The sequence below is a fragment of the Miscanthus floridulus genome, chromosome 7 (assembly GCF_019320115.1).
Source record: "Miscanthus floridulus cultivar M001 chromosome 7, ASM1932011v1, whole genome shotgun sequence".
Lineage (NCBI taxonomy): Eukaryota > Viridiplantae > Streptophyta > Magnoliopsida > Poales > Poaceae > Miscanthus > Miscanthus floridulus.
Window position 1 is genome coordinate 101,481,159 of NC_089586.1, and position 15,981 is coordinate 101,497,139.

Here is a 15,981-nt window from a genome sequence, read left to right on the forward strand (position 1 = left end):
GATAAGACTTCTCATGAAAGGCAAGCCGAAACATATCAGATGAATGATTTTTACAACATGAAAAATAGCACACCTTGAGTTTTCTTATACACTTATCGCATCTTTATGATTGTCATTTAGCCATTATGCATGGCACCCAAATTAAGCACACATAGACCTCCAAATTTATGTCAACACGATGAGTAAAAACATGTGAAATAAGATAGTAAAATGTGAATAAGGAATTAAGGATGATTCAGCAGTACTACATCTGAGGATACTACAAAAACATCATAAAAGGAAACAATAATCCTTGCAGATAAGATTGCCTACAGCTTCAGCTATAAAGGACAGTGGACACATAGTTAGCAGACCGTTAGACTAGTGTATGTTTGGCACTGCAGCTATTCTGTAACATTTGATCTTTCTGAATACAGCTAATCATAAGAGATTGTTACTAAGAATCATATGCCAACGCTACCTTCAGAGAAGCCACAAGCTCCGACCAGGCAGACTTGTCCTCCTCAGTTTGTTGCTTAACACTGGAAAGAAACTTTATCTTGGTGTCTCGAACCTAGTCATGCAATACAATGATACATTGAGGATTGTATTACTCCAGAGTTTGGATGGCAATAAGAGAAAACCATTGTAATCATGTATACAAACATGATTTGATCATTATTTCCATGTAACTGAAATTTACAACTATCTAATCAGCATAATAATATATTACATGGATCTAAAATTTATTATCCGATGAAAACCTTCCAAAGCAATTAAGTTTCAGATAAAAAAAAATGGATGGATCAGAACTTATTATGAAACAAAAATAGTACATGTAAGAAGTAAGAAACCTAACTAAAAAGTAAAAAGAATACTGAATTCCAATAAATAGTATTACTAGCAGATTAAATGTGTACCAACCTCCTCATCTAACTGCTCAGATACGCTCTTTGTACCAACTGAAACCCCCTTTTCTTTATCATCATCAACCTGCAATAACTTGTATTGATTACGTCGAACAAGGAATGAACCACAGTATGAAACAAAATAGATCCCAACATATATGAGACAAAATGTAGAGCACAAATATATGCTGTACAACATGTATGGTGATCCTGAACTGGAGATCCAGAACTAATACAAGGATGATCATAACAGCAACAAAGGTAGAAAATTGGGAGCTGGTGCATTCAATACTACTGACCTTTGATGGCAGAATGGTATATGAGATACTATAAGATACTGGAGCATGGTGGTTTTGTTCACCTTTCTTGTTAAATGTGCTTACAGTACCATAGGTTATGGACCCAACCAAAACAGCCCCAGGTGGAGCATTCTGCAGAGCAATAAACAAATAACACAAAAACAAAATCTTATGACCGACAGTAGTGAAATCTAATCAAAATTATACATCAAGAGGATAAATACCTTTGGGAGTTTTTCTCTAGATGGAGGACCCACATAGAATGCTTCAGGTTCGCTGAAAATGCAAATGATTGTTGTAACTAAGTGCTCTTATAATAAGATACTCACAAACATTTGAGTAGGAGGTACCCTGGAACTAAAACAGTGGATTTGAAGGTGCCACTTCCAACTATAGGGCCATCAGGTTCAGAGTAGAAACTCAATGGAACGAAATCCTGCAATAAGGTCATAACATCTACATCAGCCATATTGGTAATCGGTCTAAATGTGCACAATTCTTGATGAACATGGACCCCTGGCTAGCTTTCACAATAAAGCATGTTTGGATGAGGGGAGGTTTTGGATTTGGGTAAAATTTGAATCAAATCCAAGGAATTTAAATCCCAAATTCCCTAACCAAATAGGCCATCATTGGCAACAAACTAACAACTAACAAGAATATAATTGACTGCAAGGTCCACACTCCACAGAGCAAAAGGCACTGAGTTCAGTAAATCATCCTTGAGAGTTAAGACCATGAGCCAAGCAGTAGTAGCAATTATTGGGCAGGCAAACCTGACACCACCTTTTTGCTCAAACCAGCCTACAGAAACGAACGTAAGAAAATCTTATCTTCCAACCAATTCTGTGATCTATACTGTTGCTCAGACATAGAATCACCAGGACTCAGGAACATGTTGTTTCATACATTCTTGCAGGCTTGTTCAAGTAGAAAGGTTAGTTGACAGGCTGGCAAATTTCAGATGTACAAGCAGATGCAAACTAGTGATAGTAGTTTTGTATTATTGCCTTGTGTACAGAACCATATTCAAATAAGGGATGTCAATAAAAAAATCTAGTCCTTACATGGGATATTCACAGCATTTTCAGAGTAAATCTCCAGGACAATTTATATTTTATGGGTATGAGGCTATCAGCCCACCCATTGACCAAAAGTACGTATGTCAAAGAGGTGGTTGTAACATGAGTATAGAAATAATACCTTTTTATCTAGTTTCCTCTCAATAATCACAACCAATTCCTTGAGTTTCTCCAAGAATTGCACATTTTCATGCCTACACCATTAGATATATTATAAAATAAACGAGACCATGGTAAATGAAATAGCTTACAGCATCTGACAAGATAACCTTGCATTTTTAATCTATCAAAATACAAGGCATCCACATCACGCTATTAGTTTTGCTATTCCATCATCTTTTAATGCAATCTAATATTCTATTAGTTTGTTTATTCGTCCATTAACTTGCTCAGTTTTGACCCAGAAGTAATGTAAGAACACGCATGTCCAGCTTATACATACAACACCTTTATTTCTAGGAAAGTCCTGCTACAACTTGCGGACTATCCTTCTAGTATTAAATAAAGAGGATTCCCATGTATTGCCGTATGATGCAAAAGAATTTATTGTGCAATGAAACTACAACCAAAACAAATGGGTTCGTATTTAATAACTGAGAACAAAACATGTATGAAATTTTAAAGATGCACAATTTATTCTTTCTGGCAACAACATTTTCTGTGTAGACAGATCTAAAGATGTAGATGAAGAAATAACCACAGGGGGTGCATGGAAAAAGGACGCTCAATGTTTAGTATGCAACAGTCTTTCCCTGTAGCCATAAATCTAGTTTATATTATTGGGGGTTCCTAGCTCATGATTTGCCATCAGATAGCATGGTTTAAAGAGATTTGATGATAAGATGGTATAGAGTCAAACACGACTAATTAAGTGGCAAATACTCAGTGTGTAAATATCTTGGCCGTTGGAGCTGAGTTATTCAAGTTTCAATAGTCAGTAACACATGAGCTACGGTGGCGCTGTGTATGGGTGGGGCAGGGGTTCGGGGGTTTTCTTGACTTGCGTGAGAAGGTATTCTTAATGCAATGCCCAGGGGCTGTCTTACCCCCGTAGGTCGAGTTTTTTTTCAGTATCTTCCCTTTTTTAGTAAACCAGTAGGTTGGTTAGAGTTCTCGCTGAGTACTGGTTGTGCAAAGATATACAGTGTCATAATAAGTTACTCTATGTTAACCCATGTGCAACATTTGCATATTATTAAAACAAGATGACATTAAAAAAAAAGAGAATGCATATGAAGATGGGAGAGATTTACCTTATGTACAGTTGCAGCGTGTATTCACCTTTTGAAAGTTTGACATAACTAGGGTAAACGTCTCCAGACGAGTAAATACGCTGATTAACACAAAAAATATATATTCTAAGCAAGGCAACATCAGATATGTTGGTTAGGCTAAAAAGGGGAGCAAGAGTAACATCGATAAATCATAGTGATGTCTAGACAGGAATTCAATCAATTGGCAAAATAAGTTAATACTTCCATAGTTTCTCTGATTCTCTCACATTAACAAAGTTGTATTTTTAAGAAGAGCGAAAACACAAATTACGAAGTACATAATGATCCATGCAGAAAAGGGAAAAGATGAGGATGAATCAATCAACACAAGAGAAACAGTCAATGGAAAGAAAACATCTAAAATTCACCACCATTGGAAGGGACAAATAAATTAAAGAAATGTTTTTCTATAAGCAAAAGAAATGCACCTTGTTTGAATCTGATATTCTATAAAACTGAGACTCAAATTTGTTGTCATATATTCTGTTGTTAAGCAGTGGCACATGGGGCTTTATTTCAGCACTGTCTTCTAGTTTGAACTTGTAACTGCAGAGATTCAATGAGAGAAAGAAAATGAAAAAAAAAAGCAAGTCTTGAGTCTTGACAAGAATGTATAGGTATGTCAGAAGCAAATATAAACTCACGTTAAGGTCAGGGCAATAATTTGCTTGCCAGAGGGCAATCTATCACGGTCAGTGGGAAGCGAAGAAAGATTACACTCCACAGGTCGATAAGGCATCCTGATCTGCAATCTTAAAAATCAATATATGGAAGGAAAAAAAACTCTTCAGACTTCTACAGATTCTCAACTGACCTTGTTCAGGGTGGCAACAGGAACAAGCTTCTCTGATGCTAGAAGTGATCTAGCAACTATAAGCAAGGGTGACTCACCATCAAGGGTAGTTACTTTCTGATCAATGGATATTCCATGGAACACAATCTGCAATTTGTAATGAAAATATTAAGCAAGGAAATAGCTGGTATAAACAAATTGCCTCACCAGTCAACTTACAAATTTATCTAGGAGACCAATGATTAAGGCTGATCAGAGACAAAGAAGAAAGAAAGAAAGAAAGAAAGAAAAAGATTATTGATGTAGATAGAAGCACCTCAAAATCAACACAGGTAGGCTCATGGCTAGCAATTCCACTAGACCAGAACTGGGCTATGGACAACTCCAAAGTTAAGCCACCTTCAACAGGAAAACTGAAATTCTTTGAAGATGGAGAAGAGAAAGTAACAACAGCCTCCCATTTAACAGGCCGCTTCAGTGGACAGATCTGTCATATTTGATGTTAGAGATTGCATCTTAGAAATAGGAATTAAGATAAAATCCTATATAGTATACCTGAACAGTATCCAAAAAGAACCTTCTAGGAGTATCAAAAGCTGATGTTCGCATAGTAACTTCCGCCCATGAAGCTCCAAAAGGTACATTTATGAACCTCCTTTCAATATGACCTGAAGGAAAGAATATGTATAAAAAAAAAGTTGCCTTTACTTTGAACCTACAAAATTTGTCAGTCCCTCCTCCCTGTGTTGGTACACATTGGTGCTTAAAAGGTCCTCAAATTTGCCTCCAAAAAAAAAGGTCATCAAATATTCATAAGTGCAAACCATATTAAAAATAAGTGTACATCCAAAAACAAAGATATGTAAGTTAGCAAAAAGGACTTTTAGCAGGCAGTAGCAATGAATACCAGATTGAAAAGAAAGGTTTGAAATTGACAATAGTGGTGGCTCTCCCAATAGAGTAATAGGCTTTATTACAGTAATTGGCACACGGAAAATAGGTCCACGCCATGGTGCTTTGTAATCTATGCCATAAACTTCAAAATAGTGAAGGCCACTGCTGATATTAGCAGGATTGACGACAATGCTGCAAGGAAGTCAAAGAAAAAACAAATGAAGAGTTTCACTCGACAGAATTGAAATCATATATTGATCAAATAATTTTGATACTATTAATATTGTGCAAATTGAAAGAGAATGTGATCATTTCCCAAATTTACGGTTTGATAAGAAACAATATTTAGCTTCAATTGAAGAGCTTATGCTATCGCTTCAATAAAAGTTTGCAGCAATAAGTTAATGAACATTGTCCAGTGACAAAATCATGTATCATCATCAACCATGATCAGATGAGCGACACGTGTTATCTTTTTGTATGTGTTCATATAAACAGATGCCACAACAAATATTAATGAACCACTACACTGAAGTCGGAGGAACTGAATATAAAAGAAAACGATATGGTTGTGGTTGAATACACAAAAGATACCAACTTGAAACTGCGCCCATTGTTTGTGACCAATATATACTCAGGAATTTGAACCACAGAGGTATCAGTTGAATGCAGTTGCAGGCACTCCTCGAAAGGAACCAGTTGCTCCAAGTTACTCGCACCCTCATGAAATTTTGGGTCAAGTTGCACAGTCCACTGAAAAGTGAAACAGTTAATACAGTAGAAACCTTTTTGTGCTGCCCTAGCCCCACAGAAAAAAGAAAGAAAAAACACGTTTGTAACTTTGTAAAAGCACATCTTCCATTGGTCAATGATGCTTCTTGCACCTCCAGCCTCTTTTTAGGAAGGAAAAATACAAAGCAGGACACTGTAACCCAAACAGGTTAGCAGAAACTGACCTCACTTGTTTGGCGGCATGCATTGCCCCCGCGGAGGTATATTCCTCTTAGTTTTGGAACTGCAAGGCATACATGCTACCATGTTATCCTAATACATAATATATCAAATCAACATCAATTATCAATACAGATCCTTTAGCTTGCATGTCATAAAAACACAACAGATGTTGAGATTGCATCATTATTCGAAACTAGAGGCAATAGAGAATAAACACCATGAAAGCACCACTATGGGTGAGCTTTCAGTGGAGGCTCCTAGTGTTAGTGCGGTTATTAGGTCGATAACAGAGGAGGCTGCCATGTGGTGTGCAGCCAGGGCTAATGTAATGAGCATAGGCAGCCTAAGATAGTTTGGCAGGGTGCCTAAGGTCGTGTGTTTTATCTGGCTGGTGGCGTGCCATTTATTATTTTTGAATGGATTGATTGAAAACATCATGCAATTAAAAACACTTTAGAGGAAAAAAATGGCTTCGATGAAAAGAAAGAGAACCCTAAGATTTAATTAAAAAAACTCGGTCTTGAGGGAAAGACCACCCCAAGGTATTGATAGCAGAAGAAACTCTCACTGCAGGACTGAGATAATAGTAATATAGTATAATACCCTGAAGACCCCCACCCACACGAGGCATCTGTCCAGGAGCAGCCAGGACGCGCCTGCAGGCCATAACAGATTAACAGCAGGGGGCAAGGGTTTCAATTTAAACCCAGCCCCGGAAATTCGCACCCATGGGGAGACGAACCAGGGACATTGGGATGCTACTAAGGCATTACAACCACTAGGCTGCAGGCACTTTCGCAGATTTAATTAAATGAAATTTCAAAAGCCCTTGGAAGAAGATTTATTAGATTAAATACTAAAAACAGAGAGGGTATTTACTTGACTTTCCCACTTGATTGATTGAGATTCTATAAGAAACAAGTGGCAACTTCTTAGCCTGCTGTGCATATTCAAAAGCCCTGCCAAAGCAAAACTATGATGTCAACTGAAATTCCAACATCATATCACAAAATTTTCGTCAAATAGAATAACATGTACAAGTTAACTGCGGCTAACCTATCAACTTGCAAAAGCCCATTTCCTGTGGTCAGTTTCTCCTCAGGTGCATTACTTATAGATGCAGCTGTATTCTCTATTGCTCTTCTCACAGAATAAGGGCTTAATGGAATGCCTTCAGCCTGAAATATATTCCAAATTAGAATAACATATGTCTTGCTTTACGCCTTTACCAAACATAAAAATGGGTGTATTGCATTAATGAACAAAAAAAAAAAAAATTGGCCACACAAACCTTCATGCCACTAACAAGAAGAGCTACCCCACCACAGGCAGAAGGAGATGCCATGGAAGTGCCATTCATGAGCATGCGAGATTGAAGCGTCCAAGTTGGTACAGGAGCAACTGCACCACCAGGTGCACTAATGGAGACGCCAAGATCCCCATCAGCAGTAGGGCCTCGGCTAGACCTTACATTTCCAATAACAGATTTAAATGTTACTGTCTAAAAACAAGCACAGTTGTAATAAACCTATTAAGTCAAGACAAGTAAAGAATCTAGAATTTGCCACCTATCCTATTGGATCGATTGGAAACAATACCACAAGACACATTACCACCCCTTGCATTTTTCTCCAACCACCACCCGATATTTCACAAGGACAAGTATAATATATTTCACCAGGACAAGTATGGAATATGATAAAACAGGTTAGATTGAAACTGAACATTTGGTTTGTAGGCAAAAAGCTTACCTGAGAAACATTTATTTTCAAAAGATTACATAGAAAAAGGTTACTTGGTGGGAACCCAATTACGATAACTTAGATTTCCCCTAATCCCCTTCTCCATATTATTTGTCAGATACTGATAAATTTGGGAGGCTAGGGCAACAATTCATAATGCAAGGCGCCGTACAGCTCATGGATTATGATAAACAACTATCTCCTCTAAGTTTGCTATGGACTTGTCCCTCACTGCTCACTATGTATGCACTCATACCAGGTTATCTCTAGAAAGGATTACCTTATAAACAAACCAAAGAGTGGAAAGATTTTTAGTATACAGAGAATGAGGCCCTGTTTGTTAGGGCTGAAACTTCTCCAGATTAGGTGGCTGCTCTAGGAAGTCATAAGGCTAAACTATCCAAGAGCACGAAAAATATAAAGGTAGGAATATGAAAAAACATTCAAAATTCTTTTATAGATTTTACAAATTCAAAAGCCATAATTCAGATATGGTTTCAAATATTCTAAACTTTAAATTTTGCAAATTATGGATTTCAAGCATTCAAAACCTTCTAGATATTAAGATTTGAATTCTGGATTCCAAATGCTAAATAAAAATTAAAATCTGAATTCCAGATTTTAAGCTAACAACTTCAAAATCTAATCTATTAAAAATATTGAAGACATCAAATGTTTAAAACTTTGGATTCAAGCATTTATGTTATGGGTTTCAGTCTCCAAATTTTATCTCAAACAACAACTACCATCTTCTTGCTTCTAGTCATACGGGTTGCTTTCACTTTTGAAAAGGCCGCACATTTGGATTTCGGTTTACTTTCCAAGAGAAGAGGAAGCAAAGCCCGAACAAACAGAGACAGGACTTGATGTTAAATTCCAGTGGTTCTACGAGACTTATTTTATTAGTTGCACAATACGGTTTGCACAATATATATCATCATTCATAACAAAACGGTGTCACATCACATGAAATTGTGGGACTGACATACCATGTGTACTCCATTCCCTTTGCAGGTGGTTGTACAACACAGTGAGCTCCAGCAGCCATAGCTGGTGAAACATAAGCACCAACACCAATAATGCTTGTACTAGTCCCACCTGGAGCACCAACAGTGTTTAAAGCCGGTCCATTGTTTCCGGCGCTACTAATGAATATAATACGATGCTTGTCCACAACCTGTGAAACAATATAGATCTTCAGCCACATTTCCATGAGCATTCTAAAATAGAATACTGTAACCAAAGAATTGATGAAATAACACTGCAGTAAAGGACCCCACCTCATTAGAAAGATCAATGAATCTGCCATAGTCAGGAAGAAGGGTAGCCTCTCCATAGCTCATGTTAATTAGATCACATTTGTGCTGGATGCCAGAATTCAAGGAATCAGTTCAGGGAAAATCCTAAGAATTGATGGAGAAGGCTGCTGAGCAACTTTAGTGAATAGGTATTCCTCGAAAATTACATTAAAACTTCATAAGGATGCATTTACAATGGTACTGTGTTCAATAGACCACAAGCAAATGCATTTTGCACTCCACACCAATAAATGATATACAGAATAAGGTTAGTGTTATAACCTCTACTGCAGCTATCAAGGCCCTCACCAGGCCCGTCCCTGTCTCCATTGATCCTAAGCGAGTGTCTCCAATCTTACAGGAAATCAATTGTGCTCCAGGCGCAACTCCATTCAGCAGAGGTTCCTGTGTAAGAACTCAACACAATAGTGCCTTCGAAAATTTTAATACAAATGAAAAGCCAACAGTTAGGTAACATACATCTGGATGAAATGCAGCTGCAATGCCCGCGACATGAGTAGCATGGGGAGAGCAATCAGTTACTATACTAACAAGGTTCCCATCATTATAAACATTTGCTACAAAAGAGCAAGCATCGAATTTGCTAAAAATTGCATATTTACGTTCAAGCCTGCAGGAAAAAAAATAGTGCATCAACCATTCATCTGAGATCAGAAACACATTGTTTAATATATAAGAACACTGCATACCAAACTGAAGCTAAAACAAAGATAAAAGATTATGTTTCAACGATTAGCTGTAAAACAAAGATAAAAGATTATGTTTCGAGAAACACATTGTTTAATATATAAGAACACTGCATACCAAACTTGAGCTAGGCACGTACTATCTTTTTTTTTCTCGAAAACGCAGGAGAGCTGCGTCTCATTATATTAAGAAGAATGAAAGGGGCTACAGCCCTACAACACACACCACACACAACCCCACACAAACCCAGGAATTACATTCGTGCCTGAAAAAGGGCAAAGGACAACCAAACACTAGCACTAAGCTAACCACCAAAAAGAGGGGCTGTCAAGGAAGACAGACCCTTGGCCCCTGCTAGATTCCACAACTGGCGCTCTTCTCCAGCAAGGGTGAGAGCACCACCATGGTTAGGGGTAATACCATAAAAAATGCAACGATTCCGGTGGTTCCAAAGAGTCCAAGCTCCAAGCACAATGAGATCCACTTGTTGCTCCACTAGCCTTTTCCCACCAGCTATCAAAGGAAGTATCCGAAGGCTGTGGCGACAAGGAGTGGAGGCCGACCTGTCTTAGAAGGAAGTACCAAAATTGTCTAGCAAAGACACAGGAGACAAGGAGGTGGTTAATAGTCTCATCCTCCTGGTCACGGAGAGGGCACTGCTCAGGATGAGGCAGCCCACGACGCACAAGGCGATCTGCCGTCCAGCACCGATTGTGGGCCACCAACCAAAGGAAAAAACGGCATTTGGGCGGTGCCCAGGTCTTCCAGATCCTCTCATATGGTCCAAACTGAGTAGATCCCAGGAAGAAACTCTCATAGGCAGACTTGGCTGAGTATTGCCCACTAGCAGAAAATCGCCATATGTGGACATCTTCGACATCAGGTTCTAACTCAAAGTTATACAGCAAATCCCAGAGATGGAGGAAGTCCACAATAACACCAACAGTGCGGGCTCCCTTAATATCCAAAACCCAACTGCGACCATTAAGAGCTTCCTGGACAGTACGTCGCTTCACCCTTCTCTTTGGGATGGCTTCTAGTAGTCGAGGTGCAAGATCAGCAATACACTGTCCATGGATCCAACGATCAGTCCAGAACAAAGTGCGATTCCCATTGCCCACTTCCAATACAACAGCTACTGAGAAGAAGGAATAAACTTAGTCCGGGGTCTGCATAGGGAGGGCTACCCATGGACGATGAGGCTCAGTTTTTTTCAGCCAAACCCACCTCATCCTTAGTGCCCAGCTGAGATGCTTGAGGTCAGAAATGCCAAGCCCACCGAGTTCAGGGGGGCGGGTAACCTTTCCCCTCCACGAGCATCTTTGCGGCCCCTCCAAAGGAAACTTCTCTGAAGCTTGTCCACGGCTTTAATAGCCCATGGTGGGAAATCAATTGCCATTACCAAATAAATAAGCATGGCAGTGAGGACAAACTGCACCTGAATTCTTCGTCCTGCCCGTGTCATGAGATCTCCTTTCCATCCCTGTAGCTGATCAGCTATTTTATCTATAATAGGTTGGATGTGTTCCTTAGTTAACTTCTTGAGAGAGAGAGGCAACCCCAAATATTTGCAAGGAAAATCCATGAGAGCACAAGGGAGAAGTTCCTGTACCAAGGACATTTCTGTATTCCCACACCTGATTGGCAACACATTGCTTTTCTGCAAATTGGTTTTGAGACCTGAAGCTTCACCGAAGAGCTGGAGGATGCCCATTGTGACAGTAATATCTGTTGCCTCTGGGCAGAGAAAAAGAACCACATCATCCGCATAGAGGGATATACGATGTTGAAGAGCTCAAGACGATAGTGGCTGCAACATACCATCAGCGGCTGCCTTGGCTACCATATGCCCCAACACGTCCATAACTAGAATAAAAAGCATGGGTGATAACGGGTCACCTTGCCTTAATCCTCGTCGGTGAGAAATACGCTCCCCAGGTATCCCATTCAACATCACTTGAGTAGAAGAGGAGGAGAGTAACCCACTGATTATGTCCCTCCAAATCTGGCCAAAGCCTAAGTGCTGTAAAACCTCAAGCAAAAAGGGCCAAGAAACTGAATCAAAGGCCTTTGAGATGTCTAATTTTAATAGAATTCTGGGCTGCTATTGTTGATTGAGAAATCTTGCTGTTTGCTGAACAAGCATGAAATTGTCTTGTATGAAACGCCCCTTTATAAAAGACTTTGATTGGGAGACACCACCTGCTGAAGCCGATTTGCCAGCATTTTAGTGATCAACTTAGCAAAACTATGTACCAGGTCTCTTGGTTGCTCAGCTTCCTCCTCCTTAGGTAGAAGAGTGATGTAGGCTGCATTAAGCACCTCAAAACCAGCAAATCTCCTACTCCACACAGCAGAAACTGCAGCCATAATATCACTTTTTATAACCGGCCAGCAGGCCTTGTAGAAGCGGCCAGTAAAACCATCTGGACAGGGCGCTTTGTCCGGAGGCAGCTGCTTGATTGTTTTCCACACCTCTTCCTCAGTAAAAGGGAGCTCGAGATCAGCCAAATCATGGGAGAGGATCCCAAGCTCATCAAGGTTGATAGTGCGCTCTCTGTCTATGTTTTTCCCGAGCAAATCCTCATAGAATTCATCTATCAATCTTGCCTTGTCTTCATGCTTGGTGTAGACATGGTCACCAGAAACTAGCTTGCCAATGAAGTTCTTCCTCTTGCGGTGACGGGCAGGGAGTTGAAAAAGCTTTGTGTTGGCGTCCCCATCACGTACCCAATCAATTCTTGAGCAAAGACGGGCAATTGTCCGCTTGAGGGATGCAAGAGCAAGGCTGTGCTTCTTAAGATTGTTTTTCAGCCAATTTTCTCTTGGCGAAAGGTTGCGACTGTCTTGGGCGATCTCCAATTGATGGAGGATTTCACGAGCAAGGGCTAGCTGTGAATTAACATGACCAACTGTTTTATCACTCCAACTCTGTAAAGCTCTAGTAGCAGCTTTGAACTTGAGGTCCAAGGTGAAGAAAGGACAAGGACCAGCCGGCACTGAGGCCCAAGCAGCTGCTATGGTGTCCTGAAATCCCTCAAACTTAGGCCAAAAAGATTCAAAATGAAAACGTCTGTGGCCCGATTTATTATCCTCAAGCCCAAGCAAAAGAGGGCAATGGTCTGAATCCTCCAAGGCCATACTTTGCAGCACACAATTTGGAAAAGGATCCTCCCAGTCCACTGAACAAAACACCCTGTCCAGCTTTACCAAAGTAGGATTTGTTTGCTGATTTGACCACGTATACTTCCGACCATGCAGAGGAATTTCCTTGATAGCAAGATCATTAATTAGACGTCTGAAACGACCCATCATTGCTTGGTTATAATTATCATTATTCTTGTCTTCCTCTTTGTAAATCAAATTGAAATCACCAACTAAAACCCATGGGCCAAGACAACCCCCTCTGATATCTCTTAGCTCCTGTAGAAACTGAATTTTCTCATCCATGCCCTGAGGAACATACACACAGGTTAACCACCAGGAAACACCATTAACCGGGCAGAACTGAACGGTTACGCTGTTGGCATTCACATGGCAGGCCCCTGCAATACCAAGATGACGACGACAAGCAACAAGAATACCACCGCTAGCACCTACAGATGGGAGCTCAGCGAACTCTGACAAATCTGTCCCCAGAGCAGACAGGATCACTCGCCTGGATGATGAAGAGATTTTCGTTTCCTGGATGCACACAATATCTGACCAAGAAGCTTCCACAAGAGTACGAAGAGAATCTTGCCTTGCTATAGAATTGAGGCCCCTTACATTCCAAATTAAAATTTTGGCTGGATCCATTACAAGATTGTAAAGAAATGACCAAGAGCACAGACCAAAGCAGCTTATGCAGCTAATACATCTTCTCCAGCTTCATCACCACCCTCACTGAATTCGGGGATGGACCAATTGAACAAGGCAGCCAAACCAATTAACTGGGTATCAGAAAGCGGGTTTTTAAAAAGCTTACTATATTCTTCTTCAGCCTGTTGACTGACACCATTTTGCTCACTGATGATTTCCAGCGAGCGCATGACCTTCTTCCTTGATCGTCCTGCCCAGTCCGCCGGCTGGAGCTAAGGCACAGCACCAGAAAGGCGTCGACTGCGCCGTGGGGTCTCACCCGGTGGCAGAGTTTTTGTGCGACGTTTGCTGATGGTGGGGACTGGCAGCAGACCTGCTGTCCGACGGGAGAGCTTGTTGATGAAGGCTTCCTGGTTCGAAGGCGTCACAGCTGGGGACGGAGCCGGAGCTGCCACGTCCCCCGCTGGGATACACGGAGATTTGGGGATGACCTCAGGTTCCAGCTCTGCTATCGGCACTGTCGTGGTGCCCTCTGGTTGAGCAGCCCCGCGTGGGCGAAAGCGGCGACGAGAGTAGACTCGTAACGGCTTCGCAGAGCGTTTGCCCAACCCCGGCGGCGAACCCAGGGACCTGAACTCTGGTGGCGGAGAGGTCCATGGGGAGCGAAGAGCTGCCGGCGACCTTGGGGGATTTCCTTCAGTGGCCAAGCTTGGGGTGGGGTGCGGCGGTGAGCATGGTGAGGCCGGCGAGACTAGGGGATTCCCCTCCGTTGCCTCACCATGGCCCACGGCAAAAGTGTCAACAATTGGGCCATGTGTCTCGGCAGGTCCATAGCCAGCCCCATCCACCGGCCCAAGAAGAGCAGCATTTGACGGGCTGGGCTGAACAAGATCAGCCTTCAAAACAGTCCCAGAATCCTTCATCCGCCCAAGGGAGGCCAACCCATCGTCAACATCAAACCTCACGAGCGTGGGCAAGATAACCGAAGGGCTAGCCTCGTCAGGCGCAACAGCAGCGGTAATGACTGGTCTTCTCTCATTAAGATCCATCGAGCCGTTAGCAGGAACAGCCACCGCCGAATCGAGCACAGGAGTCTCCTCGGAAATCTTCCCGGGGCGGCCAAGTTCAATGCGACGGTGTTAGTCGCTGAATTCTCACTCTTGGTAGTAGGAGAATTCTTACTCTCATCGAGAGAGGATGACACTAGGAGTTGGGGCAATTTTCTTGTCTATTTCTCACACAAGCTCACACAAATGCCATGCCAACCCAAGGGGTTGGGGTTACATATTTATAGGCTGCTAGCCAGCCAAGCATATGCCAAGATGCTAGTCTAAGATGCTAGTCTAAGATGCTAATATGCTGTCCTAGCTAAGATGCTGTCCTCTAGTCTAAGATGCTGTCCTCTAAGATGCTGTCCTCTAGTCTAAGATGCTGTCCTAAAAACAGAAAAACAGCCACAAGGACCATGACCATGTGAGCATCATAGCCCCACAAAGACCAGCCACACATGAGACTTATCCATCATTCTCCCCCTAAGTCTTGTGCGTCGTCTTGTGGGAGAGTTGAACCATCCCGGTCCTGGAGCAGAGCTCAAGGAACTTGATCCTCCCAAGGGGCTTGGTGAGCAGGTCCGCAAGCTGGTCCTTGGTGTTGATGTAGCTCGCCTTGATGCTCCCTTCCTCCAAACAGCTTCGGATGAAGTGGTACCTCACCCGGATGTGCTTGCTGCGTTCGTGGAACACGGGGTTCTTTGCCAGGGCCAGAGCGGACTTGCTGTCCACCCTGAGCTCCACCGCTCTAGTGTCTCTGCCGAGGAGATCACCAAGCAGTCGAGCGAGCCAGAGCGCCTGAGTCGAAGCGGTGGAGGCCGCTATGTACTCGGCCTCGCAGCTGGACAGGGCCACCACCTGCTGCTTGACCGACTGCCAGCTAACGAGGCACTTGCCGAGGAAGAAGAGGATCCCGCTCGTGCTCTTGCTGGTGTCGATGTCGCCGGCGTGGTCGCTGTCGCTGTACCCGACGAAGTGTGCCGCCCCAGGGCACCTCGGGTAGTAGAGGCCGTGGTCGAGAGTCCCCGCAACATAGCGGATGATCCTCTTCACAGCCTGCTGGTGCTCCGTCGTCGGTCGCTGCATGAACCGACTAACGTAGCCGACGGAGAATGCCAAGTCCGGCCGTGTGTGGGCGAGGTAGCGAAGGCTCCCCACAAGACGCCGGTACTGCGTAGCGTCCACCTCCAACGTCGTGCT

General features: G+C 42.2%; 2 pseudogenes; both read right to left on the reverse strand.

Moving 5' to 3' along the window:
• Window positions 1-15,981, reverse strand: part of LOC136467443 (tripeptidyl-peptidase 2-like) — a 31,077-nt pseudogene that overhangs the window by 4,239 nt on the left and 10,857 nt on the right.
• LOC136462258 (uncharacterized) lies at window positions 10,200-14,781 on the reverse strand (annotated as a pseudogene).